The 18,451-nt window shown below is 38.5% G+C and overlaps 1 pseudogene; it reads left to right on the top strand.

The window, feature by feature from the left end:
* Positions 1-14,106, top strand: part of LOC102244337 — a 103,179-nt pseudogene extending 89,073 nt beyond the window's left edge.
* Positions 14,107-18,451: the final 4,345 nt, after the last annotated feature.

Here is an 18,451-nt window from a genome sequence, read left to right as displayed (position 1 = left end):
TTTTTTTTTGCATTGAGTCTATTTTTATCACTAATCTTACATTGATTTTATGTTAAATGTTCATTACATCTCTGCAATATTCCATCTTAGTATTGGTAGCACTAATTTAACTTTTTTAGGTTATTTTATTTTCCAGTTCAGGGCCCTTAATTGGTAACAACATATACTGCCAGGTTATAAATGCTTTATTATTATTACAATTTTAGCACTGAGGAAGCTTGGTGGTGAATATCTGGCCACTTGATGTTGTTTTGAAAAAGAGGTCAAGTTCAGACTCTCTTTCTGATAGAATGTAAAGTACTTCTACACGTGTTATCTGTAATTATTATGAAAGTTCATCTTAGTCACTAAAAGAGGATTCACTATCTGAACTTTCTTCTGCATTTTTTTCACCTTCGCCATCAGGCACTGGAGCATCTGGCCTCCTGAAAGAGAAGGGAAACGTTTTTAAAGTTTTTTCCAGTTGAAAGAAGCACTTACTCATTGTAAATTAGGTTCATCCTAGAATATTGCTGCTAATAAATCTGCCAAGTCTGCGTCCTTAACTGAGAGAGACTCCCACTCGCCACCGCAGCGCGCTCTCCCTGGCGTCTCCAGCATTGTGGGGATTAAGTGCCTTTCCTGTGTGGGCCGTGGCACTGTCTTCTCTTGCCAGTGCTTACAGAGTGTGCTGCTTCAGCACTTTATGCTTCTCATTGCCATGGAGATCAGCTATAGACAGAGATGCGATCAGGGGAGGCTGGCAGGACCATTGCCACAGCCAGGCAGCCTCCAAGTGCCTGAGGTACAGAGAAAGAAAAGCCAGCAGTGGAAAGAAAGGGAAAATCTTCATGTTCAGGAAAGCTGCAGGGAGAAATATTTTAAGTGGAAGAGAGTTCACGAGTGGCTACTGAGAAACACAGGCAATAGAAAATCTGTGGGGGCAAAGGTTCTTCATTGTATTGAATGTTTTCACTTATGTGCAACATGGACATATGAGAAGGGTTAAGCTCCAATTCTGCAAGGCTGTGCTATAATAAAACAAAATAAAATTTAATACTGTCATTAAAACCGTCAACTAGATAGGCTCCACCATGCTTGTCAGTAAACCATTCAGTTCACCTGGGAGCACTATCACTCAGCCTGTGTCCCTGCTACCAAGAAAGAGAATTAAGCGAGCAAAGTATACTTTGGGGGAAACTAAAAGAGAAAGGAGGAATAATACAGCTGCTCTGTCCTAATAATTAAAATCTACCACTTATGTCACCCTCAGCCCCTTGATTCTTATTAAAGATTGGGAACACCAACAAATGCAACTCTTCTTTGTCAGACATATAACTATTATGCATAGTTTATTATTTACTCTTATTAAAAATTATGGCTGAGTTTTGGCTTATATTTTTAATATCATACCTGGCATACTACAAAACAGAACAAATACTGGCACTGCTTTCTAGTCGTCACATATAAACCCATTCAATTTTAGATTATGCCTAGGAGGAAATCATATGCACTCAATACAGCACAACTTTAAAGCTGGCCACAGCATTTCTAGGTTTTGACTGATGCTCTGTCTGCCTAAAATACTAACATGGGACCACAGTCTTCATCACTACCCATGGAAGCAAGAACTCTAGAAGCAGTGGGCATGAATACCAGGCACATTTTCCCAGTAAGTTTCTCTTTGCTATATAGTTCATTTCTTATTGTCTTCACTTTGTTTAAAAAGGAAAATTTGCCAGAGGGAATTATCTGACTATTACATCAAATTACATTAGTATCTATGGCAACTCAAACAAATAAAACAATGTACACAACTCCCCTAAAATAAATGCTACTTAAGAAAAGGGTAAAAGTAACTTAGGCCTAGAAGAGAGTTGAAACAATAAAATTAATTGATTTATGTGTGTAACCACTTTTTGATGTATATAATGCTGTATGGCATAGTGGTTAAGAACAAACACTATGAAGTCAGATTGACTGAGTTCAAATCCCAGCCTTGCTACTTATTTGTTAGGCAACTTTAGGGAAGCTATTCAACCACTCTGTACCCAACTGACTGGATTGTTGTGTTGATTAAAATAAATCACTAAGTGTAAAGTATATTGAATAATATCTGGCATATAGTAAGTATATTAAATGTTATTTTCTATTATTTTTATTGTAGAATTATTATTATTCTCATCATTATCATGTGCCTACTATTTGCCAGGAACTGTGGTAGGTGCCAGAGATACGGAGATGAAAACCAAACAGTTCCTGCCCTGCACAAGCTGATATTTTAGGGGGGAGATAGAAATGCAATCAATTATTGTTATACAGTGTGATATACACAAACACAGTTGTACGAGCTACACGTGTGAAAAGAAAAGTAATTCACTCTACTAGGGTTGGTTAGAGAAAACTCCAGAGATGAAGATACTTGTGCAGGGTCTTGGGATGTGAGTAGGAGTTTGTCAGAAACAAAAAATGTGGGAATAGGTGGGGATGAGACTCTGAGTAAAGAGAAAAAATGGGAATGGTACGATGCTACATTAGGAAGCTGGAAGCCATTCAGTAGCTAGAGGGTAAGGTATATTGCGGTGCAAAAGTAGATGACATCAGATAATTTGGCAGGAGTAATAGGTGAAGGATGGGGAAAAGTTATATAAAATAAGTTTTCACTGCAATTGCACCAGTTTGGGATTCTTATGTAGTCATTTACTTCATATTCACGTTGTTATGTAATAATCACCACCATCTCCAGAACTCTCTTCATCTTGCAAAACTGAAACTCTATACCCATTAAGTAATAACTCCCCTACACGCTTTCCCTCCAGGCTTTGGCAACTACTATTCTACCTTCTGTCTTTCAATTTGACTATTCTAAGTGGAATCATATAGTGTTTGTCATTTTGTGACTGGCTTATTTCATTTATCATAACAAAGGTTCATCCATGTTATAGCATGTATCAGAATTTCCTTCCTTTCTAAGGCTGAATAATACTCCATTGTGTGCACATAGTAGATTTTGTTTGACCATTCATCTGTGGATGGGCATTTGGGTTGTTTCCACCTTTGGGCTACTGTGAATAATGCTACTATGAACATGGGTATACAAATACAGGGTGGGGCAAAAGTAGGTTTATAGTTGTTCATAAATAAATAAATAAATAAATAAATAAATAATAATAAAAGAATAGGGAGTCATGCATGACTAGTAGCAGGAGATACCAAAGAGGAGCTCCTGACACCATAGTGATGGAGACCTAATACAGGACACTACAGGCACTACTGCTGAGTGAATGACAAGGTAACTTGATCCCTAGAGGTCTCATATAGGATAAAGTATCCATTTTTACCCTGAGGCCAGGCAAGGCCTCTGTAGAGGCTGCTTCCTATTTCTTACCTGTGGAATTTCAAAACAGACTGACAGGGACTTACTTAGGTACTCTGTCTCTTGAAATGCAAAAAAAGATCCATGAGACCTTGTCAAAATGAGAAGGACGCAGAGCCCCTAAACCTGGGAATATTTTATTTTATTTATTTTTTAATATATATTTTATTGATTTTGTACAGAGAGGAAGGGAGAGGGATAGAGAGTTAGAAACTTCAATGAGAGAGAAACATCGATCAGCTGCCTCCTGCACACCCCATACTGGGGATGTTTCCACAACCAAGATACATGCCCTTGACCAGAATCGAACCTGGGATCCTTCAGTCTGCAGGCCGACGCTCTATCCATTGAGCCAAACCGGTTAGGGCAACCTGGGAATATTTTAAAATGGATGGAGGACCATGGAACTTGGAGGACTAAAAAACATATATATACCCTGTGGTTAATCTCCAGGACATTTTGACTTTCCTTCTGGTTCATGACTTGGATTAATAATGGGACATAATCTCTTAGTGGAACTAGAAGGAGAAAAAATATTTTCCAGATGGTTCATTCCTTCCCCAACTGCTACTACACGGTACCTGTTGCCAGATCCACTACAAGATTTTTTGTACTTCTTCCTGCATGATATAAGCAGGGCTGAGGATTGCATGAGCCCTATTTTAGCTGAGACCTGGAAGAGACCAAAACTCTGTGCCCAGCCCCCTTCTGAATGAGTCAGCACAACTCAAATCACCCTATCATCAAAGCATGATTTATTTGGAGCCCTGAACCCACAGCAAACATTAGATAATAATTAACCTATTAATAAGAGATGAAAGTGTTATTTTTACATTAGATTAACCTAGAAAAAAAGTTGACTCAATTCTGGCTTAGTAAAATGACCAAGATTATATATATTTATAGCAATGGTTCACCTACTTATGTATTTAGCAGTGCTCAAATTAGCAGCTCATATCTACTCTCGTAGCTCTTTGTGGCATCTGATGGACACATATGATCTAGGTAAGAGTCACTTCTGTGAACAAATGCATTTCTTTTTCCTCTTAGAAAACATCTCAAAATCTATTCCAAATGCTGTGCAAACGAAGGCTGTAAGGATAATACAAATTCAGTGCAAGTTGCAATCTGACTACAGTTTCACGCTGAGTTGACATTTGCTTGTTCCTCTTTTGGGTTTTCTTTGGTGGATGGATAGAAGGGAAACACGGGCACAATACAATGCAAGTATGATTGCTGCTGTGGTTGTTATAGTAAGGTTTTAAATTAAGAATTCATTACTCAATGTCCACATGGAAGTAACTTAAAGAGAATGAGGAAGAAGAAGACAAAGAACATTGTTTTGTTTTGTTTTCAGAAAAAATCTCTGTGTTTCCTTTAGATTCAATAGTCCTGACAATTATATAAATGAGATAGTATGCCCATTTTACAGATTGGGTAATTGAGATCAGAATAGTCATGATCACAAAACATTTTCTAGTTGATTCTAGAATAAAGCCAAATTTTTCTCATTTTAATTTTAGTACTATGACCTAAATACATGTATTTCATTATCTGAATAGGTTAAATGAAACCAAAAAAGAAATAGAGCTACTAACTCAAAATTATTAATATAGGAGTTTTATTTCTGGCTCTGATTTTTCAATCCAAACATCCTACTAGGAACAACCATAAAACCTGAAGAAATTACAAGAGAAGTTGTTGAAAGACAATAGATAGTAACCAAGTCAACAGAGATTTGAGGGGGAAAGACCTCAGAAAAACAACCAAGTGAACTCTGTATTCCTCTTTGCTCTCTCCCTAAAGCTATATCCTAAACAACACCAGTACAAGCAGAAAGCAGCTTTCACCAGGTGTCAAAGAACAGAGGAGATGGAATTGGAGTCCAGGACTACCAACACAGCAGTACTGAAGAATGCAAGACTTTGGAGACACAGAAATCATAGATTGGTAAGCACAACATTCTGAATTGCTTTCTTTTCACCTTGAGGTGTCTGTCAGTTCCTAACTCGTGTGCAAGGAGAATCCAAGAAGCCAATAAGAGTGTTCACTAAGAGGCCACAAAACAGCAGAGCTTTCAGAAAAATCATGGTACTGGAGACAATTGAGAAACAGCTGAAGATTAATGTGCTGGTAATAAGGGAAAACTAGAAATAGACTAGCCCACATAAAGAGTTAAAACATTTCAATCCTTTATTGGATCAAGGTGATCTGCCCTTTTGTAACTAACTGTCTGTTAAAAGGAAAGTAAATTCTCTGTGAGAAAAGACAAGACCATTCAGAAAATCTACAACTTTTATATGCAATATTCAATCATAAATTATCAGGTATGCTGATAAACAGAATCAAATGAATGAAAACTAGGAGAAAAGTGTAGACAGTGGCAACAGACATACAAGTGATCTAGGTCTTTTTATCAGATAGAATTTTTAAATAACTATGGTTAATACAGTCAAAAGAATAGATGACAAAGATGGGGAACTTATATTTTAAAATTTATGAAAAATCTAGAAATTAAAAATATAATTATCAAAATTAAGAATTCAAGAATGTGCTCAATGATAAACTAAACAGAACCAGCACAGAGAATTCATGAATTGGAAATCTGGTTAGTAGAAAGAAGCAAAGAGAAAAACAACTCTGGAAAAGAAATATAAGAGCATGGGAAGTACATGACATAGCAAAGGACTAACATATTAGTAATTGTAGTTTAAGGAGGAGAGAGAGATAAAGGACCAGAAGCCATGTTTGAAGAGGTATTGGTCAAGAATTTTTTCCAAAATGGTCAAAACATTAATCCATAAATTTGAAACAGGGTAAATCCAAAGGTGGAGGGAGGAGGGGGACTTTTAGATTCATCAGAGTTACAGCAAGCTAAAAACATCATAGTCAACATGCTGAAAACTAAAAACAGAGAGAAATCTTAAAAATAGCCAGAGGTGAGAGGTAGGGACAATAAAGAGGGAGATAAATCACATTCAGAATAGCAACAATTACAACTGTAAGTGTAAGAAAGAAACAAGGTATCCAGAAGATGATGGAATGATCTTTGAAATGCTAGAAGAAAATAGTTGCCAAATTCTAGACCTAGAAAAATATATTTTTAAGTGAAGGTCAGATAACGTATTTAGTCAAATCTATTGCTATATAGCAATATAGCATAGCAGAGAAAGTTGTAAATATTTGTTTAAAAAGTTATTTGTGCAATTCATGTTTTTCTTCTAATGTATATGGCCTCTCCCACTAGGCTATAGACAAGGTCGGAAACCACAAATTATTTTTAAGAGCAACCAACTAATACATCTCATGTTTTTTCTCCAATTCAAAACTTTCACCTTTGTCTTCAAATATACAAAAAGTTGTGCCTAGGAAACTATCTATATATATAAAACCCTAATATGCAAATAGACTGAACAACAAAACAACCGAACAACCGGTCGCTATAACCTGTGCTGACCGCCAGGGGGCAAGTACAGAACATGGCAGGCATCAACAGCAGGTGGCAGAGGGCAGAATATGGCAGGCATCGACTGCGGCGGGATGGTGGAGCAGGTGAGCGGAGGTTACTAAATATTCTTTGCTCCCATGCACCATGGTTCCACCAGGTGCTCGCATCTGCAGCCAGCACTGGAGCCACTGCTCGCACCCGCTGCTGGTGCCCAGTGCTGGTCCTGATTGCTCGGCACCATCAGCAGGTGCAAGCGGCGGCTGCTGGTCCCAATTGCCCCCTGAGGGCTCTCCATCTCAACCTGCTCCTGAGGGGTGACCGGGGCAGCAGCCACCCCTCGCACCTGCTGCTGGTGCCAGCCCCTTTTGCTCCATGCTGTCAGTGGGTACAAGTGATGGCTGTGGGAGTGGGGCTGCTGGCGGAGCGGGGTTGTCTCCAGACAGGGGATTGGGGCTGCAGTGTGAGGGGCCAGACGGGGGTGCCAAGGATGGGCCGAGACCCGTCCCTTTGCCCACCACAGCCTTATGGCCCACAGGTCCTTTCAAGGTGCACTAATTCATGCACTGGGCCCCTAGTATTTCTATATAAGTAAACTTCTTTGGTAATTGAAAAGCATGATAAAAATGAATTTAAAGGTCTTACTCTGGTACCACACAGCAGCTGAGGAAGACAGGGACATTCATTGTCTTTCTGCATTATGTTCCTAATGTTCCTGCACGTAACAGAAAATGTTCAAGTGTTTGGTGTGGAGCTGAATAGAGGCATCAATAACTTGCTAGAGATGCATTGCCTGCTGAAGGTACTTTAAGACTGCCTGAAAACCTGATAGCACCTGTCCTTGATAATGACCACAGAGTGTGAAGGGAAGATTGTGGGGCTTTGGCATCAGACGAATCTTTCAGTGGTCTCTTCACAGCCATCACTTTCCAGCTGAATGGCCTTACTCAAAGCACTTAACCTCTTTACACCTTGTTTTCTCCATCTTTTAAATGGGAATACTAATACCTACCTCAAAGAGCTATGAGGATTAAATTAGATAATGAATATAAGTTCCAAATACAGTGCCTGACTCATAGTTGGCACCCAAAATAGGCGGTATTGTTTTTATTAAATAGGTATATTGGTCTTTCAGGTACAAGAAAAGGAGTGAATGCCAAAGTACTAAGTGGGAAAAAGTTGGTAAGTCCATTGTCACTCAAAGATGATGAAGAATGGGGCTGGGCATCAACAAAGTAACATGGTATTTATGCATGCTGATTTCCCTCTTCTGCAAGCTGTGAAATCTGGTTGCCTTAGAGAATGAGTAGTTATTAGCCACCAGTAAAAATAAGCACACTACTGAGAATTTATAGGAAAATGCATTTAATTAAGTGCCATCTGAGCCACCCACACTGTGAACAAGGATTCTGGCAACAAAGGGGTTATTATAGCCAAGTTCCTGCCAAATCTTATTTTCCTAAGTCAGTGTAGTGTGTGTGTGTGTGTGTGTGTGTTTCTTTTCTGACAGCGGCCTGAACAAAGAGTTCCAAGTGGAGTGAGAAAGCCTGATCACCATAGACCAAAAGTCTGCCAAAGTCCAAAGAAGACTGGGAAAAGCTTTAAAAATATTTCCCCTGAAAGGAGGAAGGGAGTGGGTACCACAGGCAAATTTAAAGTAGAAAATAATAGTGATTAAACCTTTGGGTGAATTCTTTGAGGATGCCAATTAGGTTTATTCATCTTTGAATGTGCCTCCAGTGTGGGGCCTTTGCAAAGTACAAGGTTGTCACTAAGTGCTGGTGGGACTGGATTAGACCGATCACTAGAAAAGACATTAGGTACCCCGTAACATAAACAACCATAACCAATCTAATAAGCACCTGTATGTTTCAGTCACTGTTAAGCACTTCACATGTATTATAAATTTTAATCTTTGCAACCACCCTATGACAACTTTATTTCACCCCAATTTTTAGGTGCAGAAACCCAGTCTTAGAAAAGCAAAAGAGTTTGCTTGTTATCATAGCTCTATCAGTAACAGAGCTGCCTCAAACAAGGTTGTCTGAATTCAAAGGTCATATGTTACCACTCACTGAGAAAACGGGGCCAAGTTCCAAAAAGTCCACTTTTACATGAATAGGTAACTAAAAAAAATCTATGTATAAGATTAAGCCTGGTCAATAGGGCAATACCAGCCAATATGAGAATAGAGGTCAAGAAACTCAGAAAGATATTTGTCCTGTGTTGGGCAATCACAGGACAGTCTATGTAACAAAAAACTTCAGTGTCATGGGATTAAAAGTAAAAACATTCCAAAAAGTCCATGAGGGCCACATGTTTAACTCAGCCCCATATTTCCACTAGAGGGGCAGAGTTTACATCTATACCGTTTTACAGCCTCTTGCTTTCTTCTTAGCTTGTAGAAAAACCTGCATGTGCAAGTTGCACTTATAAATTAAAAATTGTTCAGCTGTGAAATCAATAAAATATATTTAAAAAAAAAAAAAAAGTAAAAACATTCCAAAAAGTCCATGAGGGCCACGTGTTTAACTCAGCCCCATATTTCCACTAGAGGGGCAGAGTTTGCATCTATATCGTTTTACAGCTTCTTGCTTTCTTCTTAGCTTGTAGAAAAACCTGAATGTGCAAGTTGCAATTATAAATGAAAAATTTTTCAGCTGTGACTGGTTTGGCTCAGTGGATAAAGCATCGGCCTGCGGACTGAAAGGTCCCAGGTTCGATTCCAGTCAAGGGCGTGTACCTTGGTTGCGGGCACATCCCCAATGGGAGGTGTGCAGGAGGCAGCTGATTGATGTTTCTCATCGATGTTTCTAACTCTCTATTCCTCTCCCTTCCTCTCTGTAAAAAATCAATAAAATATATTAAATGAAAAACTTTTCAAGTAATTGTCAAATTTTCTTCTAGATGTCAGATGTAATGACAAAGAGACACAATGATAGAGGTCTTGTTTTCATAACTTATACAAATAGAAAATAATGGAATAGAGATATTCAAAGTACTTAAGTACCAGATACAAGTGCAAATTTATCCCATAGGCATGACCTGTCTCCACCACCATCTAGATCTATCATCTATAAACTGAAGACCCCTATATCACTCATAAATATCTCTCCTGAGCTGCAACTCCATATGTCCAGTTAGCTTCCAGACAACTACAGTTATATGTCACAAGCAGTTCAAATCATGGTCTAAATATGTTCTTTCTTTAGTACCCTCTACTCCAAGTGAATAGCCCAGGTATTCTCACAGTCATTAGAGCTAGAGACCCAAGGGCCATCTTTGACTCCTCTCTCTCTTTCTCCCTTGACATCCAATCAGCCACCAAGTTCTGCCAGTTTCATCTCTGTGTATTTCTTGATTTCATTTCTCTCTCTCTTTCCATTCCCAGTGCTATTCTTTGTTCAGCTTATTTTCTTACCTGAAATAAACCAAGCTTCCCTGTCATTCTCCCTGTAGTATTGCTCTCACATAACCCATTCTTCCCTGCATCTCATTAGCAAAGAGCTTTAACTTTTTCTCTAGACACTTCTGTAAAATATCCAAACACTCTCACATGCCATTCAATATTCTTCGTGATCTTTCACGTTCTTATCACTCCTTGTTTGACTCTTAACATTTCTACTTTGCCCTACTATAATCTAATCAAAGCAAATTCTATACCTTATTTCAAATTGTTGTACTCTTATCTCTATCAGTTTTCTAAAGGTTGACCTTTTAGAAACAAACAAATAAACAAAACATTGAAATTCTTTCATCTCTTTCTTACTCATTGCCTGCTAACCCCTTTCTACTTTTATCTCTGGTAACATTTCTTCCAGAAAGTTTGGTCTTAACATCCATCTTTGGTCCTATCATGGTACCCTGTGTTCTGTCATGGTACTTATCTAATTGGGTTATGATAATCTTCCCAACTATGGTGTAACCTTCTAAACAACAGGAATCTATTAAAAATAATAAGTGGTCAATAAAAGTTTGTGGTCATAACATTTTCTCTGCATTTTGAATTTGTTCAACCAATTTCTTGAAATCATTTTAATGAATTGGAATTGCTAGGGCTAATGATATTCAAAGTTTATGTTTTGATTCAAAACTAGCTTGCCCAATTGTAGATGCTCCTCATCAATCTGTCTCCCAGTGTTTATTTATGAGAGTTTAAACTGCACAACACTGTTCAAAACTGAAAAACATTAGATGTCACTGTTTTAATTCTGTGAGTGTGATATTGCAGAAAAATGATTCTCCTATCACTGTTCAGGACAATCATCATATGTGCTTAATCCTTAATCATCATTTGTATTATTTCATGTTCTTTTTTTCAGTTTCCTTGGATTATAATGCTTCTGTTGCTGGTTTCTAAGAGCTTGTTTATGACTAAAGATGTTAATTATTTCTCATGCATTGCAAATGAAATACCATGTTTTTTTGTTACTATTTTACTGTAGTGTTTTACTTTTTGGTTGTACCAAAGTTGTATATTAAATATAATCATGTTCTGCTTTAAAAAAAACTTAAGTTAGAAATACAAGAGAAGAATTTCTTTTCAGACACATTTTAGCAACTACGAAACAGATGATTTAAGACTTCAACAGGGAAATGACAAGAATAAAGAGAATCCTGATTTCAAAGATTTAAATAAAATAAAATTAGACATACAGATGGCCAATAAACATGTGAAAAGTTGCTCAACATCACTAATAATCAGAAAAATGCAAATCAAAAGCACAGTGATGTACCACCTCATACCTGTGAGAATGGCTGTCATCAATAAATCAACAAACAAGTGTTGGCAAGAATGTGAAAAGAAGGGAACCCTCATGCACTGTTGGTGAGAATGCAAACTGATGTAACCACTGTGGAAAACAGTGTGAAGGTTTCACAAAATATTAAAAATGACACTTCCTTGTGAATCATCAATTCCACTTCTAGAAATATATCCAAAGAAACCCAAAACACTAATTTGAAAGAATATATGCACCTCCATGTTCATTACAACATTATTTACAATAGCCAAGATATGGAAGCAGCCCAAATGCCCACCAATGTATGAGTCGGGGGAGAGGGAGAGCTGTGGTACATATACACAAGGGAATACTAGTTGGCCATAAAAAATGAAATCTTACATTTTGGGACAGCATGGATGGACCTAGAAGATATTATACTAAGTGAAATAAATCAGACATCTAAAGACAAATACTATATGATTTTACTTATATGTGTAATCTAAAGAACAAAATTAATAAACAAACAAAATAAAAACAATACAGAGAATAGATGGTTGACAGAGGGGCAGGGGTTAGATGAATGGGATGAAAAAGGTGAAGGGCTTAAAAAGTACAAATTAGCAGTTGCAGAATCATCACAGAGATGTAAATTATAGCATAAAGAATATAGTTAATAATATCATGATAACAATGTACAGGGAGGGATAAAAGTAGGTTTAGTTGTGAGTATGTGAAAAACAGTTTATTCTTGTATTATTGTTAATTCATTTTTGTATTATTTTCCATGTGAACAATTGTAAACCTATTTTTGCTCCACCATTTATGGGGCCAGGTGAGTACTTAAAATATCAGGGGGAACACTTTGTGAAGTATATGCTTGTGTTACAACTATGCTGTATACCTGAAACTAATACAAAATAATATTGAATGTAAACTGTAATTGAAAGAAAAGAAATACAAAATAAAAGAAAGATCAAAATTTAAGTATTTAATTTCCTAAAGATACAAATGGATTCATTAGCTGATAGGTAGATGATTCATTGGTTGGTTGATTAACTGTTAAATAGATAATAAGTAGGTGATAGAAAGATAGATGATAGCTAGATGAATAGATTAATTGATAGAAAGATAATAATTAGAAAGATAGATGATAGATAATAGATAGATGGATGGATAGACAGAGAGATAATTAGATGACACATAGAAAAGGAGGGGAGCAGAGTGGGGAGAAGGAGGTAAAAAAGGAAGGGCTCAGTGATTGGAGCGTCGGCCCACAGACTGAGGGGTCGCAGGTTGGATTCCCAGTCATAGGTGCGTACCTGGATTTCAGGCTTGATCCCTGGCTTTGGTTGGCGTGTGTGCAAGAGGCAGCCAATCAATATTTCTCTCTCTTGCTCACCACCAAGTTTCTGTCACTACTGTAAGCACAGAACCATGTGCTGGACCTCAAGGTGGCTGCAGATTATGTCACCAACATCTTGGAGGGGATTGACCTGATTGAAAAAAGTAAAAAAACAGCATCCAATGGAAAGGTGTGGGTGCTGACTGTAACACTAAGAAGTCCTAGAGAGATTCATTAAAAACTTAAAAAAACAAACAATTGTTTTAAAGCCTCTTTAAGCTTGACTTCTTTATTTTATTTTATTTTTTATTGCTTAAAGTATTACAAAGAGTATTACATATGTCTCCTTTTTTTTTCTCCCCTTAACCTTCCCCTGGCCTCCCCATCTTGTGTCCGTCTTGTGTCCATTGGTTATGTTTATTTTATTTTTTATTGCTTAAAGTATTACAAAGAGTATTACATATGTCTCCTTTTTTTTTCTCCCCTTAACCTTCCCCTGGCCTCCCCAGTGTCTTGTGTCCATTGGTTATGCTTATATGCATGTATACAAGTCCTTCGGTTGATCCCTTACCAACCCGCCCCCCCACCACCACCACCAACCCTCCCCGGACTTCCCGCTGTGGTTTGACAGTCTAGTCAAGCTCTTAAAGCCAAGTCTGAGGACCTAGAACTGAAGGAATAACAACTTGATCAGCAGAACTAGTAGCTGCAGCAAAGCATCAAAAATGGGATGGATGACTCCATTAATAAGAGGTTTGCTATGTAACTCATGAGGACATCTGCAATTGCTTTAACAGTGACACAAGTTGGGCCATTCAGGCACCTTCTGGTACAGAACTGGAGGTCCCTAGTCCAGAAATGGGTCAGAAGGGACAAAAGAAATACCAGATCAATTAAGAGTTATTTGGGCCCCATGCATGTGCTGCTTATAAATAAAGAGTCCAGTTCACTCAGCCCGTGGTTTTTCCTGTCCCCCCACTGGACAACCTCATGTAGCCCTTCTCTTAACCCTCAACTCCTGGGACTCTGCAGAAGCCCAGCCCCCCGAATCAGAGGACCTTGGGCAGCCAACCTCTGAAAGGGGCCAGGGCCTCCAGCACACGCTGCCACAGACTCGGCTTCAGCATTGATTAGTGTGGATATCATTAATGAGCCCATGTCTTCTGATGTGTTTCCTCTTCTGTGGCTTTCTAATGAAGGAGTGTGTGACCTTTCTGATGTCCAGATACTAAATTATTAGATTCCAAGAAAACTTGGGACTGTTATCTACCTATAACTGTGTAACATTGTAGACTTCCTCATAACCTAAGTATTTATAAAGAATATAACACCTGTTTAGTTTGTGAATCCTGAAGTCTCATTTTCTAATACTTTCTCTCTTATTTCACAAAACTTCAACCATGAAAACTATATCTTACAGAAGGCAGAGAAGTATATGAGCATATTAAAGAGCCACATGGAAGATATTAAAAAACAGCCTTAAATATGGGAGAGAAGTGCCTCAAAACTTGAGGTATTTCTTTGATATGTAAGAGGAAAGCAACAATATCCACTTGCATTATCTAAAATAATCAGACTACTTATTGTGCAAACAAGTACACTTTTGAGAGTGAAAGAAAAACAATTACCTTGGAACTGTAAGCATAAGTTGAAGCTACCGAGGGTTAATTATGACATGTGATGAGGTAAGCATTCCCTCCCAAAGCTTAGCAAGATTAAACTCAGGACAAGGAAGCATGTGGTACCTGGCCATCAAAAACAGTTGACACTATAAAATTCCTGTACGTAAAGAGATGACCTACAGCTCTTTTGGAAAACCCATCTATCCAAAACCTGAAATCTGCCTGACATTAGTTTTTACTGCAGCCTTCTCCACTTTGCTCCATGACTGACTTTGACCTCTCTCTACTGTGTCATGTCTGAATCTTCTACTGAGAGTCCCAAGCTCAGATTCTGTAGTCCTTCCCCTGATAAAACTTAGCTGACCAATGTTCCTGTCCCATGGCACCCTACTGTCCACTACTCAACAGGAGCTAATCTTAACAAACTCAAAGGGTTTGCCACTTGGGGTGCTCTATTAAAAAATAAGACATGGTTGGTGCAAGGTAGTTTTACTTACTTGCAACAAATAAAGGGGAGAGGGGATTCATATCCAGAGCTCTGCTTCCCAGAAGGAAGGCTAACAACCATTGCTTACATATACTATTTGGTCATTTATACATTGATTTCTTCTTTGCATTTGGCTACACTTATCAGATGAGTTTCTATTAAGTTCATCCTGTTTACATCTGATCTGCAAAACACTGCTGCATATTTTAACATTTAGCAAGAATAATATTTAGAAATAACATTTAGAATTGCCCATACCTTGCTTGAGACCCTCCTCCTCCTACAACTAAGATAAAAGATTTGTGGAGGGCTGAAACCAGTTTGGCTCAGTGGATAGAGCATCGGCCTGCGGACTGAAAGGTCCCAGATTCGATTCCGGTCAAGGGCACGTACCTGGGTTGCGGGCACATCCCCAGTAGGAAATGTGCAGGAGGCAGCTGATCGATGTTTCTAACTCTCTATCTCTCTCCCTTCTTCTCTGTAAAAAATCAATAAAATATATTTAAAAAAAAAAGATTTGTGGAGGAATGAATGAGCTCTTGGTATATATCTTAAATAAATCTTGACAGTTATATCTTAAAGTGTTACTTTTGGGAGGTAATGCCTTGGACCAGCCATTTTCAACTTTTTCATCTCATTGCACACATAAACTAATTACTAAAATTCTATTGCACACCAAAAAACTCTATATTTATAAAAGTCTAAGTGACCTTTACCACCAGTCGATCCAACGACCGGTTGACCAGTTGACCGGTTGCTATGATGACGCACTGACCACCAGGGGGCAGATGCTCAATGCAGGAGCTGCCCCCTGGTGATCAGTGCGCTCCCACAGCCAACCTCCCATAGCCAGCCAACCTCCTGCGGTTCCACCCCCCAGGCTGGCCGGCCACGATCAGCCCTGATCAACCCTGATCGTTGTCCAGGCTGAGGGACCCCACCCATGCACGAATTCATGCATTGGGCCTCTAGTATATTATAATTTTTGCTGATCTGACCAAAAAGTAGGTGTAATTTTCATTTATTCACACCAGACAGCTATTTTTTGTTGACTGTTGTCATTTTTTTTTTTAATTTGACAATCTAAGGGAAAAGAGGTCAGTGCCTCTGACTAAATAGTCAGGTATTGCCTGTTTTAAAAATTCTTGCGGTACACCAGTTAAAAATCGCTGCCATAGACCAGGAATAACAAGAGTGAAGATGTCAGGCCCCTTCTGAGGGCATGTAAAACTGGACTTTCAGAACAGCCCTCAAGTTGCAATTCTGATAGCTTCCTTTTGACTAAATTTTGGCAAATTCTCTGCCAGGTGGAATCCACCCATACTCTGAAAGATTTACTCAAGTGGGCCAAAACATTAATGGTTGCCAAACAAATATTACAGGATTGCAGGGCATGAGGAATAGGGAAACTGGGATAGGGAAGTTAAAACAAGGCCAAACAGTATGGGCAACTTGCAGCCAGCTTGTAACTAACAAACTATTATTTTCCCTAGCCAAGGACACTAGAGCAAATGGTTAAAAAACCTCCCTAATAAGAGCATGCAGAAAGGAAGGGGGAAAGGGGAAAGGAAAAAAGGGAAGTTTTACTCCCTAAGCAAAGAAACCAGCAGTCTTAAGGTTTGGCAAGATAAAGTTTCAGGTGCTTCTCATGAATTCTGGGAAGGCCACAGTAAAGTTAAAAAAAATGGGGGGGGGGGTAGTCCTTGAGAATTAATCTGTACCAAAATATCCAGCAAAGGAATTTTGAAATCTATAGACAGGAGGTTATACAATGCCTCAGACCCCCACCCAACCTGCTCTTCAGAGTAGCTGAGAGCCTGTCTGCCCTTCATTAGTCAGATGTATAGGTTTGCTCGCTTTGCTTTTTCAATAAAGGTGCATGCTTTAATAAGTTGACTTTTCACAATGTAATAAAGGTCTCTCATACACATTCATATTTATGAAAAAAACAGGATCAAGGTTGGGAACAGCCTTCTCCCACTGACTCAGGGACCTGTCTGAGAGGTGCCTCTAACAGAAAGATACTCTTTTGAAAGATAAGAAACAAGTCTCATGAAATCATAAAATTGCTCTGGTGAGAAATTTGGATCCAAGGGCATAGTGTGAAAAGACACTGGAGGTGTTGGTCACTAGAGTGTCTATTTCAACGAGCCTTTGTTCACATAGATAATTAGATTATCACAGAGCCTGATTTCATGTTATGACCTGATTGAAATCCAGACCTAAACCTGTCCTGGAGCATGTAATAAACCATATGAGCCTGGAGCTCAGTTGTCACTACCTTTTCAAATACAGGCATCTTAATTAAAAAATTATAAGCTAGACTTTTGCCAAGGATTCAGATAAAATATCAAAAGGGGGAGAGGAAGGTGTCTTTCTTTCAGTTAAAGGGCAGGTCAAAGGTTTGGTAATGGGGCAAAAATCACTCAGAGTGGGCTCCTGAGGTCTGGACCTAAGACTGACCAAGGGATAACCCACTCTCAGCCATGGGAACTTCCCTATTTTTGAGAGAGATTGCACCATGCTGATGACCATGTATAAAACAAGCCTCTTCCCTCCATTGCTGAAGCTTGTCTCTGAAAACAGGCCTGTCCCAGCATGTGGGGAAAAACATGCAAAGCATGTTGAGCTTAGATATGAATCTGAATGTTGTGGAAAATAGCCAAAAAAGTGGCATCTTGTCAGCCACTAATAATACTTTAGATTCCTCTGTTCCTTTCAGGTAAATGAGAAAAAGAACTCAATCTTGGCTCCCAGCAGGAAAACAATTTAACACAGGAACATCTACACTCATGTAAAAAAAGTTCAGTGCCTGGTAATTGATGCAGGAAAAGAAAGTCAGATTTGTTAATGTCAAGAGTAGTCTTGGAATGACAAAATTGGTAAATGTCAACCTTGAAGTCAAGAAAAAATAATCCTTCTCCAGCAATAATCTGATAGTGATGTGACAGTCTTCAAAATTTGGGTATTTAACATACAGATTTTTTTATAAAATGTATAATTAACACATAACGATTGTTGATGAAGATTGGAATATTGAAAAGACAAAGAGGGGAATTTAGTTTAACTTCAGTGCTCTCAATTTTTACTTTCTCTACCTTTATCTATAGGGACAACCAACAGAGGAGGTTTATTGAGAATTCTCACACAAACCTCCCTTCACCTTGGTGCCCAGAATTGGAACTTTTCAAAGATTCAGGTGTACATGCTTCTTCAGGAAGCTCAGTGAGTTCCAAACAAGATAGACCCAAGAGGTCCACACCAAACACATCATAATTAAAATTGCAGTTTAAACACAGAGAATCTTAAAAGCTGCAAGAGAAAGGCAGTTAATTGCCTACCAGGGAGCTCCGATAAAACTGTCAGATGATTTCTCAACAGAAACATTTCAGGCCAGAGGGATTGGCATGAAATATTCAAAGAGATGAAAAGCAAGGACCTAAAATCAAGACTACTTGCTTGATTAAAGCAAGATT

The sequence above is a fragment of the Myotis brandtii genome, unplaced genomic scaffold (assembly GCF_000412655.1).
Source record: "Myotis brandtii unplaced genomic scaffold, ASM41265v1 scaffold298, whole genome shotgun sequence".
Taxonomy (NCBI): domain Eukaryota; kingdom Metazoa; phylum Chordata; class Mammalia; order Chiroptera; family Vespertilionidae; genus Myotis; species Myotis brandtii.
The sequence above is the reverse complement of the archived record's forward strand: the minus strand, read 5'-3'. Positions and strand labels throughout refer to the sequence as shown.